Source organism: Mytilus californianus, unplaced genomic scaffold (genome assembly GCF_021869535.1).
Source record: "Mytilus californianus isolate M0D057914Y unplaced genomic scaffold, xbMytCali1.0.p SCAF_4, whole genome shotgun sequence".
Classification (NCBI taxonomy): Eukaryota; Metazoa; Mollusca; class Bivalvia; order Mytilida; family Mytilidae; genus Mytilus; species Mytilus californianus.
The window spans coordinates 42,055,941-42,074,590 of NW_026262690.1; the positions used below are offsets into that span (position 1 = coordinate 42,055,941).

The window sequence follows — 18,650 nt, forward strand, 5'->3', positions numbered from 1 at the left end:
AAGATTCCCACCCAGAAACCATATATATTCTTGTATGGAACAATATATCAAATCAAATGAAATAGGGGGATGTCCACGGGGGTAAACACTACCCCCTTCTTTTTGAAAACTTGTAAACGGTTGAGATCCCCACCCCTAAACCATATATATTCTTGTATGGGACAATAAAATAAAGCAAATTAAATTTAGGGGAAGTCCCCTGGGGTAACCCCTATTTTCCTTTTTTTTGAAAACTTGTAAACGGTCAAGATCCCCACCGTGAAACCATATATATTCTTGTATGTTACAATAAAGCAAATGAAATGAAATAAAAGGTGAGTTCCTTGTGGTCATTACCACCTTCTTCCTGTTTAAGAACTTGTAAATGGTCGAGATCCCCGCTCCTAAACCATATATATCCTTGTATGGGACAAAAAAAACAAATCATATGAAATAAAGGGCAGGTTCCCTTGGAAAATTTATCAGTTTGTGTGTGTTATATTTGAACATAAATAAAATATATATAGGGTTCTTTCAAGTGCTAAATCTGAACTTGTTTTTAATTAGATAATAATCTATTTTTATTATGAGATGAAGTTTTTGACATTGATAGATAAATTGCAGATCTGTATTATTTTTTGACACATGAAAGAAACAATATTAGCAACTATTAATTAAATTTGATTATAATATGGAAATAGATATAACATCATATCTGATTTTAGAGAAGTATTTTGCTGGTTTTTTACTGGTTTATGGAAATAAGTTTGAACTATTTGTTTTGAAAAGTGATGTGTTTAATTGATAGATATAAAATCATATCTAATTTTAGAGATTTATGAGTGGTTAAGTCATATCTAATTTTAGAGAATTATTTTGGTGTTTTGTTACTGGTTCATGGAAATAAATTTGAGTTATTGGCGAAATATCATTGGTAAATTGTTTGAAACTTTTTTGGTAGGCTGTGTCTGTCTGTCTGTCTTTCTGTCTGTTTGTCCTTCAGTTTGGCAAATCAGTTTGCCACACTTTTATGCCTGTAGTTGAGGGGGCATTAAGTTTTACCCTTGTCTGTCTGTAAGTACGTATGCTGTATGTCCCAAAATTGGTTTTCGTTTTCTATGGGACAATAAAACAAATCAAATGAAATATAGGGGAAGTCCATTGGGGTAACTACCACCCCCCTTCTTTTTGATAACTTGTAAGCGGTCAAGATCACCACCCTGAAACCATATACCTATGTTCTTGTATGTTACAATAAAACAAATCAAATTCATTTTTAATATCCAAAAGTGGAATTTTAAAATATTTATCTCTTGTTATTATTTTATGACTTGTCTTATCTCACAATAAAAATTGGAGTGACAGATTTATTTGAAAATTATCTATTTCCTAAGTGGTGATGATTATAAGCTATATTATTAGACATTTTGAAGATTATTACATTATTAATTATTAATTAGATCTGGGTTATATCTTAGCATATGATAATCATTGGAGTGACAGATTTATTTGAAAATTTCTGTTTCCTGATAAGATCTGTAGGACTGTATATATAAAGTTTGAAATTTACTAGTAGGACTGTATAAATGAAGTTTGAAATTTACTGTTCATTATTAGACATTTTGTAGATAATTCAGTCTCCCTAAACCATATATATTCTTACCCCCACCCCCCTTCAATTTGAGAATGTGCTTTTATCTTGTAAACGGTCGAGATACCCACCCCTAAACCATATATATTCTTGTATGGGACAATAAAACAAATCAAATGAAATATTGGGGGAGTCCCCAGGACCACCCCCACCCTCCTTCTTTTTGAAAACTTGTAAACGGTCAAGATTCCCACCCAGAAACCATATATATTCTTGTATGGAACAATATATCAAATCAAATGAAATAGGGGGATGTCCACGGGGGTAAACACTACCCCCTTCTTTTTGAAAACTTGTAAACGGTTGAGATCCCCACCCCTAAACCATATATATTCTTGTTTTGGACAATAAAATAAAGCAAATTAAATTTAGGGGAAGTCCCCTGGGGTAACCCCTATTTTCCTTTTTTTTGAAAACTTGTAAACGGTCAAGATCCCCACCGCGAAACCATATATATTCTTGTATGTTACAATAAAGCAAATGAAATGAAATAAAAGGTGAGTTCCTTGGGGTCATTCCAACCTTCTTCCTGTTTAAGAACTTGTAAATGGTCGAGATCCCCGCTCCTAAACCATATATATCCTTGTATGGGACAAAAAAAACAAATCATATGAAATAAAGGGCAGGTTCCCTTGGAAAATTTATCAGTTTGTGTGTGTTATATTTGAACATAAATAAAATATATATAGGGTTCTTTCAAGTGCTAAATCTGAACTTGTTTTTAATTAGATAATAATCTATTTTTATTATGAGATGAAGTTTTTGACATTGATAGATAAATTGCAGATCTGTATTATTTTTTGACACATGAAAGAAACAATATTAGCAACTATTAATTAAATTTGATTATAATATGGAAATAGATATAACATCATATCTGATTTTAGAGAAGTATTTTGCTGGTTTTTTACTGGTTTATGGAAATAAGTTTGATCTATTTGTTTTGAAAAGTGATGTGTTTAATTGATAGATATAAAAACATATCTAACTTTAGAGATTTATGAGTGGTTAAGTCATATCTAATTTTAGAAAATTATTTTGGTGTTTTGTTACTGGTTCATGGAAATAAATTTGAGTTATTGGCGAAATATCATTGGTAAATTGTTTGAAACTTTTTTGGTAGGCTGTGTCTGTCTGTCTGTCTTTCTGTCTGTTTGTCCTTCAGTTTGGCAAATCAGTTTACCACACTTTTATGCCTGTAGTTGAGGGGGCATTAAGTTTTACCCTTGTCTGTCTGTAAGTACGTATGCTGTATGTCCCAAAATTGGTTTTCGTTTTCTATGGGACAATAAAACAAATCAAATGAAATATAGGGGAAGTCCATTGGGGTAACTACCACCCCCCTTCTTTTTGATAACTTGTAAGCGGTCAAGATCACCACCCTGAAACCATATACCTATGTTCTTGTATGTTACAATAAAACAAATCAAATTCATTTTTAATATCCAAAAGTGGAATTTTAAAATATTTATCTCTTGTTATTATTTTATGACTTGTCTTATCTCACAATAAAAATTGGAGTGACAGATTTATTTGAAAATTATCTATTTCCTAAGTGGTGATGATTATAAGCTATATTATTAGACATTTTGAAGATTATTACATTATTAATTATTAATTAGATCTGGGTTATATCTTAGCATATGATAATCATTGGAGTGACAGATTTATTTGAAAATTTCTGTTTCCTGACAAGATCTGTACGACTGTATATATAAAGTTTCAAATTTACTAGTAGGACTGTATAAATGAAGTTTGAAATTTACTGTTCATTATTAGACATTTTGTAGATAATTAAGTCTCCCTAAACCATATATATTCTTACCCCCACCCCCTTCAATTTGAGAATGTGCTTTTATCTTGTAAACGGTCGAGATACCCACCCCTATATATTCTTGTATGGGACAATAAAACAAATCAAATGAAATATTGGGGGAGTCCCCAGGACCACCCCCACCCTCCTTCTTTTTGAAAACTTGTAAACGGTCAAGATCCCCACTCTGAAACCATATATATTCTTGTATGGGACAATAAAACAAATCAAATGAAATATAAGGCGAGTCCCCTGGGGTCACCCCCACCCCATCCTGTTTGAGAACTTGTAAACGGTCGAGTTCCCCACCCCTAAACCATATATATTCTTGTATGGGACAATAACACTAATCAAATGAAATATTGGGGAAGTCCAGGGGAGTCACCCCCCCCCCCCCCTTCATTTTGAAAACTTGTAAATGGTCAAGATCCCCACTTCTAAACCATATATATTCTTGTATGGGACATTAAAACAAATCAAATGAAATATAGGGGAAGTCCATTGTGGAAACCCCCCACGCCCTTCTCTTTGAGAAATTGTAAATGGTTAAGATCCCCACCCCTAAACCATATATAATCTTTTTTGGGACAATAAAACAAATAAAATGAAATTTAGGGGATGTCCCCTGGGGTAACCCCCACCCCCTTTTTTTTTAAATTTGTAAACAGTCAAGATCCCCACCCTGAAACCATTTTTCTTCTTGTATATTACAATAAAACAAATCAAATGAAATAAAAGTCGAGTCCCCTGGGGTCACCCCCACCTTTTTCCTGTTTAAGAACTTGTAAAAATGTTAAGATCCCTCACCCCTAAACCATATATATTCTTGTATGGGACAATAAAACAAATCAAATGTAATATAGGGGAAGTCCATTGGGGTAACCCCCACCCCTTTCTTTTTGATAGCTTGTAAACGTTCAAGATTCCCACCCAGAAACCATATATTCTTGTATGGTACAATATATCAAATCAAATGAAATATAAATGAAGTCAACGGGGGTAAATCCCAACCCCTTCTTTTTTAAAACTTGTAAATGGTTGAGATCCCCACCCCTAAACCATATATATTCTTGTATGGGACAATAAAACAAATCAAATGAAATTTAACGGAAGTCCACGGTGGTAAACCCCACACCCTTCTTTTTGAAAACTTGTAAACGGTTGAGATCCCCACCCCTAAACCATATATATTCTTGTATGGGACAATAAAACAAATCAATTGAAGTTTAGGGGAAGTCCCCTGGGGTAACCCCCACCCCTTTTTTTTTTGAAAACTTGTAAACAGTCAAGATCCCCACCCTGAAACCATATATATTCTTGTATGTTACAATAAAACAAATCAAATGAAATAAAAGTCAAGTCCCCTGGGGTCATCCCCACCTTCTTTCTGTTTAAGAACTTGTAAAAGGTCGAGATCCCCACCCCTAAACCATATATATTGTTGTATGGGACAATAAAACTAATCAAATGAAATATAGGGGAAGTCCATTGGGGTAACCCCTTCCCCCCTTTTTTTTGATAACTTGTAAACGGTCAAGATTCCCACCCAGAAACCATATATATTCTTGTATGGAACAATATATCAAATCAAATGAAATAGGGGGATGTCCACGGGGGTAAACACTACCCCCTTCTTTTTGAAAACTTGTAAACGGTTGAGATCCCCACCCCTAAACCATATATATTCTTGTATGGGACAATAAAATAAAGCAAATTAAATTTAGGGGAAGTCCCCTGGGGTAACCCCTATTTTCCTTTTTTTTGAAAACTTGTAAACGGTCAAGATCCCCACCGTGAAACCATATATATTCTTGTATGTTACAATAAAGCAAATGAAATGAAATAAAAGGTGAGTTCCTTGTGGTCATTACCACCTTCTTCCTGTTTAAGAACTTGTAAATGGTCGAGATCCCCGCTCCTAAACCATATATATCCTTGTATGGGACAAAAAAAACAAATCATATGAAATAAAGGGCAGGTTCCCTTGGAAAATTTATCAGTTTGTGTGTGTTATATTTGAACATAAATAAAATATATATAGAGTTCTTTCAAGTACTAAATCTGAACTTGTTTTTAATTAGATAATAATCTATTTTTATTATGAGATGAAGTTTTTGACATTGATAGATAAATTGCAGATCTGTATTATTTTTTGACACATGAAAGAAACAATATTAGCAACTATTAATTAAATTTGATTATAATATGGAAATAGATATAACATCATATCTGATTTTAGAGAAGTATTTTGCTGGTTTTTTACTGGTTTATGGAAATAAGTTTGAACTATTTGTTTTGAAAAGTGATGTGTTTAATTGATAGATATAAAATCATATCTAATTTTATAGATTTATGAGTGGTTAAGTCATATCTAATTTTAGAGAATTATTTTGGTGTTTTGTTACTGGTTCATGGAAATAAATTTGAGTTATTGGCGAAATATCATTGGTAAATTGTTTGAAACTTTTTTGGTAGGCTGTGTCTGTCTGTCTGTCTTTCTGTCTGTTTGTCCTTCAGTTTGGCAAATCAGTTTGCCACACTTTTATGCCTGTAGTTGAGGGGGCATTAAGTTTTACCCTTGTCTGTCTGTAAGTACGTATGCTGTATGTCCCAAAATTGGTTTTCGTTTTCTATGGGACAATAAAACAAATCAAATGAAATATAGGGGAAGTCCATTGGGGTAACTACCACCCCCCTTCTTTTTGATAACTTGTAAGCGGTCAAGATCACCACCCTGAAACCATATACCTATGTTCTTGTATGTTACAATAAAACAAATCAAATTCATTTTTAATATCCAAAAGTGGAATTTTAAAATATTTATCTCTTGTTATTATTTTATGACTTGTCTTATCTCACAATAAAAATTGGAGTGACAGATTTATTTGAAAATTATCTATTTCCTAAGTGGTGATGATTATAAGCTATATTATTAGACATTTTGAAGATTATTACATTATTAATTATTAATTAGATCTGGGTTATATCTTAGCATATGATAATCATTGGAGTGACAGATTTATTTGAAAATTTCTGTTTCCTGATAAGATCTGTAGGACTGTATATATAAAGTTTGAAATTTACTAGTAGGACTGTATAAATGAAGTTTGAAATTTACTGTTCATTATTAGACATTTTGTAGATAATTAAGTCTCCCTAAACCATATATATTCTTACCCCCACCCCCTTCAATTTGAGAATGTGCTTTTATCTTGTAAACGGTCGAGATACCCACCCCTAAACCATATATATTCTTGTATGGGACAATAAAACAAATCAAATGAAATATTGGGGGAGTCCCCAGGACCACCCCACCCTCCTTCTTTTTCACTATATTTGGTGTATGGAAATATTTTATGATCTATATGTCAGTCACACAGGTTTTATTTGACCTTGACCTCATTTTCAAGGTTCATTGCTCAGTGCTTAGTTTTTATACGACCGCAAAAATGAAAAATTTTTTGGTCGTATATTGGTATGACGTTGTCGTCGTCGTCGTCGTCTGGCGTCGTCCGGCGTCGTCCGAAGACACATTGTTTTTCGCACTCTAACTTTAGTTTAAGTGAATGGATCTCCATGAAATTTTACCATAAGGTTCAATACCACAAAAGGAAGGTTGGGATTGATTTTGGGGGTTATGGTACCAACAGTAAAGGAATTAGGGGCCAAAAAGGTGCCAAAAATAAGCATTTTTGTAACTTCCAGACATTACTTGTGTGTTAGTGTATGGATATCTCTGACAATGTACCACAAGGTTCCATATCACAACAGGAATGCTGTAATTGATTTTGGGGGTAATTGCCTCAAAATTTTAGGAATTAGGGGCCAAAAAAGGGGCAAAAAACAAGCATTTTTCTTGTTTCATGACAATAACTTGTGTGTAAGTGTATGGATATTTCTGAAATTGTACTACAAGGTTCCATATCACAAAGGGAAGGCTGGAATTGAGTTTGGGGGTAATTGCTCGAAACGTTTAGGAATTGGGGGCCAAAAAGGGGCCAAAAATAAGCATTTTTCTAGTTTCCAGACAATAACTTGTGTTCAAGTGTATGGATCTCTCTGAAATTGTACTGCAAGGTACCATACCACAAAGGGAAGGCTGGGATTGAGTTTGGGGGTGATGAATCATAAGGGGGTTCAAAAAATTTGGGGGGGGGATTTTTTTTAACTTTTTTTCTCTTTTTTTCCTTTTTTTTTCTTTTAAAATTTTCCATTTTAAGTTGGTTATTTCTGATTAATATTTAAAAGCAAATAATAATGATATGGTAGGAGATACACACCAAACAGGATGTGTAAATTATTATATAATAAGTATTGTGCAATAGCAAGAAATTTTCAATTGCACAGTATTGCACAATAGCAAGAAATCTTCAATTGCACAGTATTGCGCAATAGCAAGAAATCTTCAATTGCACAGTATTGCGCAATAGCAAGAAATATCCAATAGCACAATATTGCACAATAGCAAGAAATTGTCAATTGTACAGTATTGCGCAATTAGCAAGAAATATTCAATTGCACAGTATTGTGCAAAAGAAGATACTTCGTATAAATTGCTTATTTCTTGATCAATTTCAATGGGGTTTTATTCTTGAATTCTTGGGGTTCTTTAATATGCTGAATCTAACCGTGTATTAAGTTTTTGGATTTTGGGGTCCAAAATTTAACTTTGTTTGATTTCATCAAAAATTGAATTATTGAGGTTCTTTGATATGCCGAATCTAAACATGTATTTAGATTTTTGATTATGGGCCCAGTTTTCAAGTTGGTCCAAATCGGGGTCCAAAATTAAACTTAGTTTGATTTTAACAAAAATTGAATTTTTAGGGTTCTTTGATATGCTGAATCTAAACATGTATTTAGATTTTTGATTATGGGCCCAGTTTTCAAGTTGGTCCAAATCGGGGTCCAAAATTAAACTTTGTTTGATTTCAACAAAAATTGAATATATGGGGTTCTTTGATATGCTGAATTTAACCATGTATTTAGATTTTTGATTTTTGGGCCCCGTTATCAACTTTGTCCACATTGAGGTCAAAAGGGTCCAAAATTAAACTTTGTTTGATTTCATCAAAAATTGAATTCTTGGGGTTCTTTGATATGCTGAATCTAACCATGTATTTAGATTTTGGATATTGGACCATAATAGGTGAATGTCCAATTTAAAATTTTTAAGTTCTTAGATCACATTCATTCTGTGTCAGAAACCTATGCTGTGTCAAATATTTTATCACAATCCAAATTCAGAGCTGTATCAAGCTTGAATGTTGTGTCCATACTTGCCCCAACTGTTCAGGGTTCGACCTCTGCGGTCGTATCAAGCTGCGCCCTGCGGAGCATTTTATTGTGTTTTGGTCTGTTTTTCTTAAACTATTAGCAATAGGTCAACTATATTTGTTGTATGGAAGAATTGTTAGCTGTAAATGCCTGCCTAGCATGGTTCATCTGACCTTGACCTCATTTTCATGGTTCATTGGTCAATGTTTAGTTTACTTGGTTAATGTTAAGTTTATGTGACAGCAGTAATAAAGCTTTATATTTAGGACTATCAACATAATATCAATGATTAGTAAAGAAGGCGAGACATTTCAGCGTGTGCACTCTTGTGAGTTTTGGTCTTTTTTTCTAATACTATATGCAATAGGTCAACTATATTTGGTGTATGGAAATATTTTATGATGTACATGTCAGTCTCACAGGTTTTATTTGACCTTGACCTCATTTTCACGGTTCATTTCTCAGTTAAGTTTTTGTGTTTTGGTCTGTTTTTCTTCAACTATAAGCAATAGATCAACTATATTTGTTGTATGGAAGGATTGTAAGGTGTATATGTCTGTCTGGCAGGTATCATCTGACCTTGACCTCATTTTCATGGTTTATTGGTCAATGTTAAGTTTTCATGGTTACGTTTGTTTCTTAGAAACTATAAGCAATAAGTCAACTATGTTTGGTTTATTGAATGATTGTAAGGTGTACATGTATTATCGTTTGGTTTATCTGACCTTGACTTCATTTTCTTGGATCATGTTAAGTTTATGTGTTACTTGTAGTAAAGCTTTATATTTAGGACTATCAACATAAAATCAATGGTTAGTAAAGAAGGCGAGACATTTCAGCATGTGCACTCTTGTTCTAGTTTAATGACAATAACTTGTGTGTAAGTGTATGGATATTTATGAAATTATACTACAAGGTTCCATATCAAAAAGGGAAAGCTGGAATTGAGTTTGGGGGTAATTGCCCAAAACAATTAGGAATAAGGGGCCAAAAAGGGGCCAAAAATAAGCATTTTTCTAGTTTCCAGACAATAACTTGTGTTCAAGTGTATGGATCTCTCTGAAATTGTACTGCAAGGCACCATACTACAAAGGGAAGGCTGGGATTGATTTTGGGGGTAATTGCCTCAAACTTTTAGGAATTAGGGGCAAAAAAGGGGCAAAAACCATGCATTTTTCTAGTTTCAGGACAATAACTTGTGTGTAAGTGTATGGATCTTTATGAAATTGTACTACAAGGTTCCATATCACAAAGGGAAAGCTGGAATTGAGTTTGGGGGTAATTGCCTGAAACTTTTAGGAATTTGGGGCCAAAAACCAAGCATTTTTCTAGTTTCCAGACAATAACTTGTGTTCAAGTGTATGGATCTCTCTGAAATTGTACTGCAAGGTACCATACCACAAAGGGAAGGCTGGGATTGAGTTTGGGGGTGATGAATCATAAGGGGGTTCAAAAAATTGGGGGGGGGGATTTTTTTTTCCTTTTTTTTCTTTAAAATTTTCCATTTTTAATTGGTTATTTCTGATTTATATATAAAAGCAAATAATAACGATATGGTTTGAATAGGTAAATTAAAAATTTCTAAGTTCTTAGACCACATTCATTCTGTGTCAGAAACCTATGCTCTCAAATATTTAATCACAATCCAAATTCAGTGCTGTATTAAGCTTGAATGTTGTGTCCATACTTGCCCCAACTGTTCAGGGTTCGACCTCTGCGGTCGTATCAAGCTGCGCCCAGCGGAGCATTTTATTGGCTTATATCTCTGAAACTAAAGCATTTAGAGCAAATCTGACAATGGGTAAAAATGTTCATCAGGTTAGGATCTATCAGCCCTGAAATTGTCAGACGAATCAGACGTGTTGTTGGGTTGCTGCCCCTGAATTGGTAACTTTAAGGAAATTTTGCAGTTTTTGGTTATTATCTTGAATATTATTATAGATAGAGATAAACTGTAAACAGCAATAATGTTCAGCAAAGTAAGATCTACAAATAAGTCAACTTGACCAAAATGGTCAGTTGACCCCTTAAGGAGTTATTGCCCTTTATAGTCAATTTTTAACCATTTTTCGTAAATTTTTGTAATCTTTTACAAAAATCTTCTCCTCTGAAACTACTAAGACAAATTTAACCAAACTTGTCCACAATCATCATTAGGGTATCTTGTTTAAAAAATGTGTCCGATGACCCCGCCCGTGAACCAAGATGGCCAACATGGCTAAAAAATAGTACATAGGGTAAAATGCAGTTTTTGGCTCATATCTCTGAAACCAAAGCATTTAGAGCAAATCTGACATGGGGGTAAAATTGTTCATTAGGTCAAGATCTATCTGCCCGGAAATTTTCAGACCAATCAGGCAACACATTGTTGGGTTGCTGCCCCTGAATTGGTAATTTTAAGAAAATTTTGCAGCTTTTGGTTATTATCTTGAATATTATTATAGATAGAGATAAACTGTAAACAGCAATAATGTACAGCAAAGTTAGATCTACAAATAAGGCAACATGACCAAAATTGTCAATTGACCCCTTAAGGAGTTATTGCCCTTTATAGTCAATTTTTTACAATTTTCATAAATTTTGTAAATTTTTGTAAATTTTTACAAAGTATTTTCCACTGTAACTACCGGGCCAAGTTCATTATAGATAGAGATAATAGTAAGGAGCAAGAATGTTCAGTAAAGTAAGATCAACAAACACATCACCATCACCAAAACACATCACCATCACCAAAACACAATTTTGTCATGAATCCATCTGTGTCCTTTGTTTAATATGCACATAGACCAAGGTGAGCGACACAGGCTCTTTAGAGCCTCTAGTTTGTTATTATCTTGAATATTATTATAGATAAAGATAAACTGTAAACAGCAATAATGTTCAGCAAAGTAAGATCTACAAATAAGTCGACTTGACCAAAATGTCAGTTGACCCCTTAAGGAGTAATTGCCCTTTATAGTCAATTTTTAACCATTTTTCGTAGATTTTTGCAATCTTTTACAAAAACCTTCTCCTCTGAAACTACTAAGACAAATTTAACCAAACTTGTCCACAATCATCATTAGGGTATCTTGTGTAAAAAATGTGTCCTATGACCCCGCCCGCGAACCAAGATGGCCGACATGGCTAAAAAATAGTACATAGGGTAAAATGCAGTTTTTGGCTCATATCACTGAAACCAAAGCATTTAGAGAAAATCTGACAGGATAAAAATGTTCATTAGGTCAAGATCTATCTGCCCTGAAATTTTCAGACCAATCAGGCTACACGTTGTTGGGTTGCTGTCCCTGAATTGGTAATTTTAAGAAAATTTTGCAGCTTTTGGTTATTATCTTGAATATTATTATAGATAGAGATAAACTGTAAACAGCAATAATGTACAGCAAAGTAAGACCTACAAATAAGTCAACACGACTAAAATTGTCAATTGACCCCTTAAGGAGTTATTGCCCTTTATAGTCAATGTTTTACAATTTTCATAAATTTTGTAAATTTTTGTAAATTTTTACAAAATATTTTCCACTGTAACTACTGGGCCAAGTTCATTATAGATAGAGATAATTGTAAGCAGCAAGAATGTTCAGTAAAGTAAGATCTACAAACACATCACCATCACCAAAACACAATTTTGTCATGAATCCATCTGTGTCCTTTGTTTAATATGCACAAAGACCAAGGTGAGCGACACAGGCTCTTTAGAGCCTGTAGTTTTTTATTATTATTAAGAATGGGGATATAGAAGTGAAAATTTGTTTTTTAAAATCTCAAATTTTGAAAAATGTCTTCATATACTAGGACTTGAACAAAAAATGATATATAGCCAACACTAGCTATTTCAAAGTGATCAAAGGTGCCAAATTAAAAAGGAAAACTTCTTTAAACTTATTTTTGTTAAAAAATAATCGCAAATTTTGAGAAAAATCTTTTCATGCTAGGATTTCAACAAAATTTGATCTACAGTTATACTATGCTATTCCAAATTATTTCTTAGGTTTAGATATGGGGAAAAAAGTGTTTTTGAAATCCATGAAGGTGTGAATGATGCAATAGAATAGAAAATTAATCAACACCTATCTCAAAACTCCATTTTAATGCGATATTATCCAAATTTTGGGCATACACTTAACAGAATAATCTTCAGTTTGAGAGTTTTCATTCATACGATGTCTTGTTATGACATGACGTTATTACAAGATCATTCATGAAATTTCGTGGAATTTATTGTCCATTCGTCAGTCCATCCATCCGTCAGTCCGTCCTTCCGTCCCATGAATATTCTTAGTCGCATCTTTCTCAGGAACTACAATACAAGGATTTCTGAAATTTGGTTTCAGGGTTTATATAAGTCAGCTATACCGTGTGATGTGTTTTCAGATTCATCACTCAACAACTTCTTGTTTACTGAACACTTGTATCATTTTACACATGATAGCCAAGTTGAAAATTTCGTCACATTTTTTTCAGGAACTACAATACAAGGATTTCTGAAATTTGGTTTCAGGGTTTATATAAGTCAGCTATACCGTGTGATTGTTTCAGATTCATCACTCAACAACTTCCTGTTTACCGAAATATTTGGGCGGGAGTATCATCAGTGAGCAGTAGCTCACAGTTTCACTTGTTTTATTTTGATTTTATACATATTTTAAGATCTTATCCTTTAATTCTTTTGTTATGCTTTAGAATAGGAACAACGGTTCTGTAGTTTCTTATTTTTCAATTTCAATTTGCACATCGGTTATGATGAATATGGATTTACGTGGGAGGGAAATAGTAACAGCCATTTATATGTACATCTCTGAGTCTGCGCTAAGTATAGATATAACGAGAATTTAATCATGCTGTTGTTTACAAAACAAATGAAGCACGTCATATTAGAATGATCATCAATACATGATCTAAAAAAATATGGTCTTATGGACACATACCGGTATTCTTGTTGTGCTCCCTGAAGAAATATTAAGAGCATTAAATGATTGCTTTGTCAGTCCTTTTGTCTGGCCATCTGTTCATTTGTATCAAAATCAAAAGGTTTCTTATTGATAATGGAAGAAGACTTAATTTTGGGGTTTAAGGATCAAAAGTGGAAGATTAATGTAAAGGGAAGAAGACTTAATTTTGGGGTCTAAAGATCAAAAGTCAAGGTTGCTTGTACCAAAATTAATTTTTTTTTGTGTGGGGGGGGGGGGGGGGGGGGGGGGTGGAAGGAGCGGTGGGATTGTTTCCTGCATGGTTGAAATGAAACTATAACAGATGTAAGATATAGGGAAGGGAAAGACGCCTATTGATTTTGGAATCAATACAATTAGTCGAAGTTCAATAGATGAATAGACAGTGTCTCTAAGTCTGTTACTCATAAATAGATTTTTGTTTGGTTTCACGATAGAAGCTTCAGTTTTCCTTGCTTTATTTGAATGCAGCATATATATTGAGTGGAAATATAGAAAGGGGAAGAATCCTATTGATCTTGGGGTCAAAGGTCAATGTCACTGTTAACCAAAAAAACAAAATTCTGATTTGGTTTTCAGTATGGTATCCCACTATAATTGTTACACATGTATGAAGGTTAAAAATAAGCAATACAATTCATATAAAAATAAGAAGATGTGGTACGATTGCCAATGAGACAACTATTCACCAGAGATCAAATGACATAGAGGTTAACAACTATAGGTCACCGTACTGCCTTAAAAAATGATCAAAACCTATACCGCATAGTCAGCTATAAAAGGCCCAGAAATGACAAATGTAAAACAGTTCAAGCGAGAAAACTAACATGTTTATTTATCCCTCTAAGCATAATTGGATTTTGAACCCTTGATATAAAAATGTTTTTCTCAAAAGAAATGTTCAGGTTTAGGGCATGAGTTGGTAGTGCAGCCTTTTAACTTGTTTCTTATGTTTTCAGAAGAATCGTCTCAACCAGAATCAGTCCCATCTATGGAAAATAAAAATGAAGATGGTGGTGAGATTGTTGATGTGCAAAGGAAAGTGTCACACATTGGTACAAACAATTGAATATTTTGTATTTTTGCCTATGATCTTGAAACCTGTAAAAGAGAGAGAAAAAAAGGGAGGCAAGAGATTCCAAAGGAACATTCAAACTCATAAGTTGAAAATAAACTGACAACGCCATGGCAATGATAATTTATGGAATTGATAGACCAGTATCCTTAAACAAAAGATCAGCAATGTATTAAAGACCCATGACATTGTTATTTGATTGAACCCATAAGTCAACTTCTTTACATGAGTTCTAGTTTCAAATGATTATGTTGAAGGCTTAAAAAGATAGACAGAAACTGTAAACAGCATAAATGATTAACAGGATGTATAAAATAGGTCAAAATAAGACAGAAAATTGTCATTCAATGATGATCTATAATGAACTTTTGATCTTTTGAATATTATCTTAAAAAAATAAAGAGAGAATCTGTAAACAGCTAAATTGATGAAAAAGTTTTATAATGATTTTTTGTCTGCCTGCGAAGAAAGTCATAGGGATTGCTTTTACGGTGACAACAGCTTCAGCTCTGGCTTCAGCGTCAACAATTGTTAAGTTTTCTGCTTAAGTTCGTTTGATAGGAACTATTTGTGATAAATCATTGATATTTACTATGAAGTTGCACTACTATCAGTACATATCAGTTTGACGACTACATCAAGGCCTTGCGCCCTGAGTCATGGTCCAATGAAGTTGAATTAAGAAGTAAAATGTTAAAAGTTTTCAGCTTAAGTTAGATTGATAGGAACTACTTGTGATAGAGCATTGATATTAGTATGAAGTTTCGTTACTATCAGTATATATCAGTTTGAAGACTATTTTGAGGCCCTGCCCTCTATGTCATGGTCCAGTGACTGAATTAACTAGCAATTTTCAATGTTAAGTTCTCTGCTTAAGTTAGTTTGATGGGGACTACTTGCAATAAATAAATGATATTTAATATAAAGTTGCATTACTAACAGTACATATCAGTTTGATGACTATTTTGAGGCCCTGTCCCCTAGGTCATGGTGCAGTGACTTTGAATTAATAAGCAATGTTGCTGTCCATCAGATTGGCTTTTTCTGAATTTTATGCAGACAGGCGAGACATATCTCTGTGTCAACAGTTTATTTATATATCATTTATATAAAAGTGCATGGTTATACATATGGTACTGAAGAAAATATTTTGATATACCATAGGAGTGAGTGGTATACTGCAATCACCTTAAATGTCTGTCACTCCTGTTCCTCTGTCCTCTTTGGTGATTAGGTAGTAGTCTAGTACACAGCTAAAATTTAACAAATCAAATCAAAGTTTACCCTTTATGAAATGGAATTACAGCTGATGCAAATATCACTTTACTTTATAATAATTTAATAGTTTAGACTTTTTCAGATGATGTTGAACATTTGTCTACTGTTAAAGTTACAATGGGAAATACCAAGCCTTTACCAAATGAACAAGAAGGTAATCACTGAAGTAACAATATTTCAAAATTCCTTAATTCCTTGTCAAGCAAATAAATTATATATTAAGCAAATGTTAAGGTCAAAAATAAAGAAACCATGCATAAACAAGTTATTTTGTTAGCCTTATCAAGAAGGGTGTTGTGTCCTTGAGGCCCCATACAGAACTTTTGAAATTTCATTTAAAATGTCTTTGTGAAGTTAAGCAAAGTAAAGTAAAATTGCCCTTTTCTGATAATTTTTGCAGAGTTCCACAAAGTGCAAACCTTCTGAGATGTTGCGTGGGTGGACAAATAAAGTTGTAGCCTATTATGTGAAATTAACTGTGTTTTTCAACCCAGATCTGTCCATAAAAGTTTTACAAAGACCATTGCATCTGAAACTACTAGAACAAATCATCAATTGGGTATCTAGTTTTTATACGACCGCAAAAATTTTTGCGGTTGTATATTGGTATGACGTTGGCGTCGTCGTTGTTGTCGTTGTCGTCGTCGTCCGAAGACACATTGGTTTTCGCACTCTAACTTTAGTTTAAGTGAATGGATCTCTATGAAATTTTACCATAAGGTTCAATACCACAAAAGGAAGGTTGGGATTGATTTTGGGGGTTATGGTACCAACAGTTAAGGAATTAGGGGCCAAAAAGGGGCCAAAAATAAGCATTTTTGTAACTTCCAGACATAACTTGTGTGTTAGTGTATGGATCTCTCTGACATTGTACCACAAGGTTCCATATCACAAAGGGAATGCTGGGATTGATTTTGGGGGTAATTGCCTCAAAACATTAGGAATTAGGGGCCAAAAAAGGGGCAAAAAACAGGCATTTTTCTAGTTTCATGACAATAACTTGTGTGAAAGTGTATGGATCTTTCTGAAATTGTACTACAAGGTTCCATATCACAAAGGGGAAGCTGGAATTGAGTTTGGGGGTAATTGCCTGAAACATTTAGGAATAAGGGGCCAAAAATAAGCATTTTTCTAGTTTCCAGACAATAACTTGTGTTCAAGTGTATGGATCTCTCTGAAATTGTACCACAATGTACCATATCACACAGGGAATGCTGGGATTGATTTTGGGGGTAATTGCCTCAAAAATTTAGGAATTAGGGGCCAAAAAAGGGCAAAAAACAAGCATTTTTCTAGTTTCATGACAATAACTTGTGTGTTAGTGTTTGGATATTTCTGAAATTGTACTACAAGGTTCCATATCACAAAGGGAAAGCTGGAATTGAGTTTGGGGGTAATTGCCCGAAACGTTTAGGAATTGGGGGCCAAAAAGGGGCCAAAAAACACATTTTTCTAGTTTCCAGACAATAACTTGTGTTCAAGTATATGGATCTCTCTGAAATTGTACTGCAAGGTACCATACCACAAAGGGAAGGCTGGGATTGAGTTTGGGGGTGATGAATCATAAGGGGGTTCAAAAAATTTGGGGGGGGGGGGATTTTTTTTTTTTTTTTCCTTTTTTTTCTTTTTTTCCTTTTTTTTTCTTTTAAAATTTATCATTTTAAGTTGGTTTTTTCTGATTTAAATTTAAAAGCAAATAATAATGATATGGCAGGAGATACACACCAAACAGGATGTGTAAATTATTATATAATAAGTATTGTGCAATAGCAAGAAATTTTCAATTGCACAGCATTGCACAATAGCAAGAAATCTTCAATTGCACAGTATTGCGCAATAGCAAGAAATCTTCAATTGCACAGTATTGCGCAATAGCAAGAAATATCCAATAGCACAATATTGCGCAATAGCAAGAAATTGTCAATTGTGCAGTATTGCGCAATAGCAAGAAATATTTAATTGCACAGTATTGTGTAAAAGAAGATACTTCGTATAAATTGCTTATTTCTTGACCAATTTCAATGGGGTTTTATTCTTGAATTCTTGGGGTTCTTTAATATGCTGAATCTAACCGTGTATTAAGTTTTTGGATTTTGGGCCCCGTTTTTAAATTGGTCCACATTGAGGTCCAAAACATGTGTTTAGATTTTTGATTATGGGCCCAGTTTTGAAGTTGGTCCAAGTTGGGGTCCAAAATTAAACTTTTTTTGATTTCATCAAAAATTGAATTATTGGGGTTCTTTGATATGCCGAATCTTACCGTGTATTTAGATTTTAAATTTTTGGTTCCGTTTTCAAATTGGTCTACATTAAGGTCCAAAGGGTCCAAAATTAAACTAAGTTTGATTTTAACAAAAATTGAATTCTTAGGGTTCTTTGATATGCTGAATCTAAAAATGTATTTAGATTTTTGATTATGGGCCCAGTTTTCAAGTTGGTCCAAATCGGGGTCCAAAATTAAACTTTGTTTGATTTCAACAAAAATTGAATATATGGGGTTCTTTGATATGCTGAATTTAACCATGTATTTAGATTTTTGATTTTTGGGCCCCGTTATCAACTTTGTCCACATTGAGGTCAAAAGGGTCCAAAATTAAACTTTGTTTGATTTCATCAAAAATTGAATTC

At 33.6% G+C, this 18,650-nt stretch overlaps 1 long non-coding RNA gene across 5 annotated transcripts in view; it reads left to right on the forward strand.

Moving 5' to 3' along the window:
• The window catches only part of LOC127698369 (uncharacterized), a 175,877-nt gene that overhangs the window by 141,238 nt on the left and 15,989 nt on the right, over nt 1-18,650 (forward strand). Inside the window, exon 3 of one of the 5 annotated variants that reach the window (XR_007980800.1) lies at nt 17,065-17,674. The exons of 1 other annotated variant lie outside the window; for it this stretch is intronic. This is a non-coding gene — a long non-coding RNA (uncharacterized LOC127698369). Of the gene's footprint in view, nt 1-9,958; nt 10,017-17,064; nt 17,675-18,650 lie in introns of those variants that run through there. 3 more of the 5 variants (XR_007980804.1, XR_007980805.1, XR_007980802.1) reach the window with 3 other exon arrangements.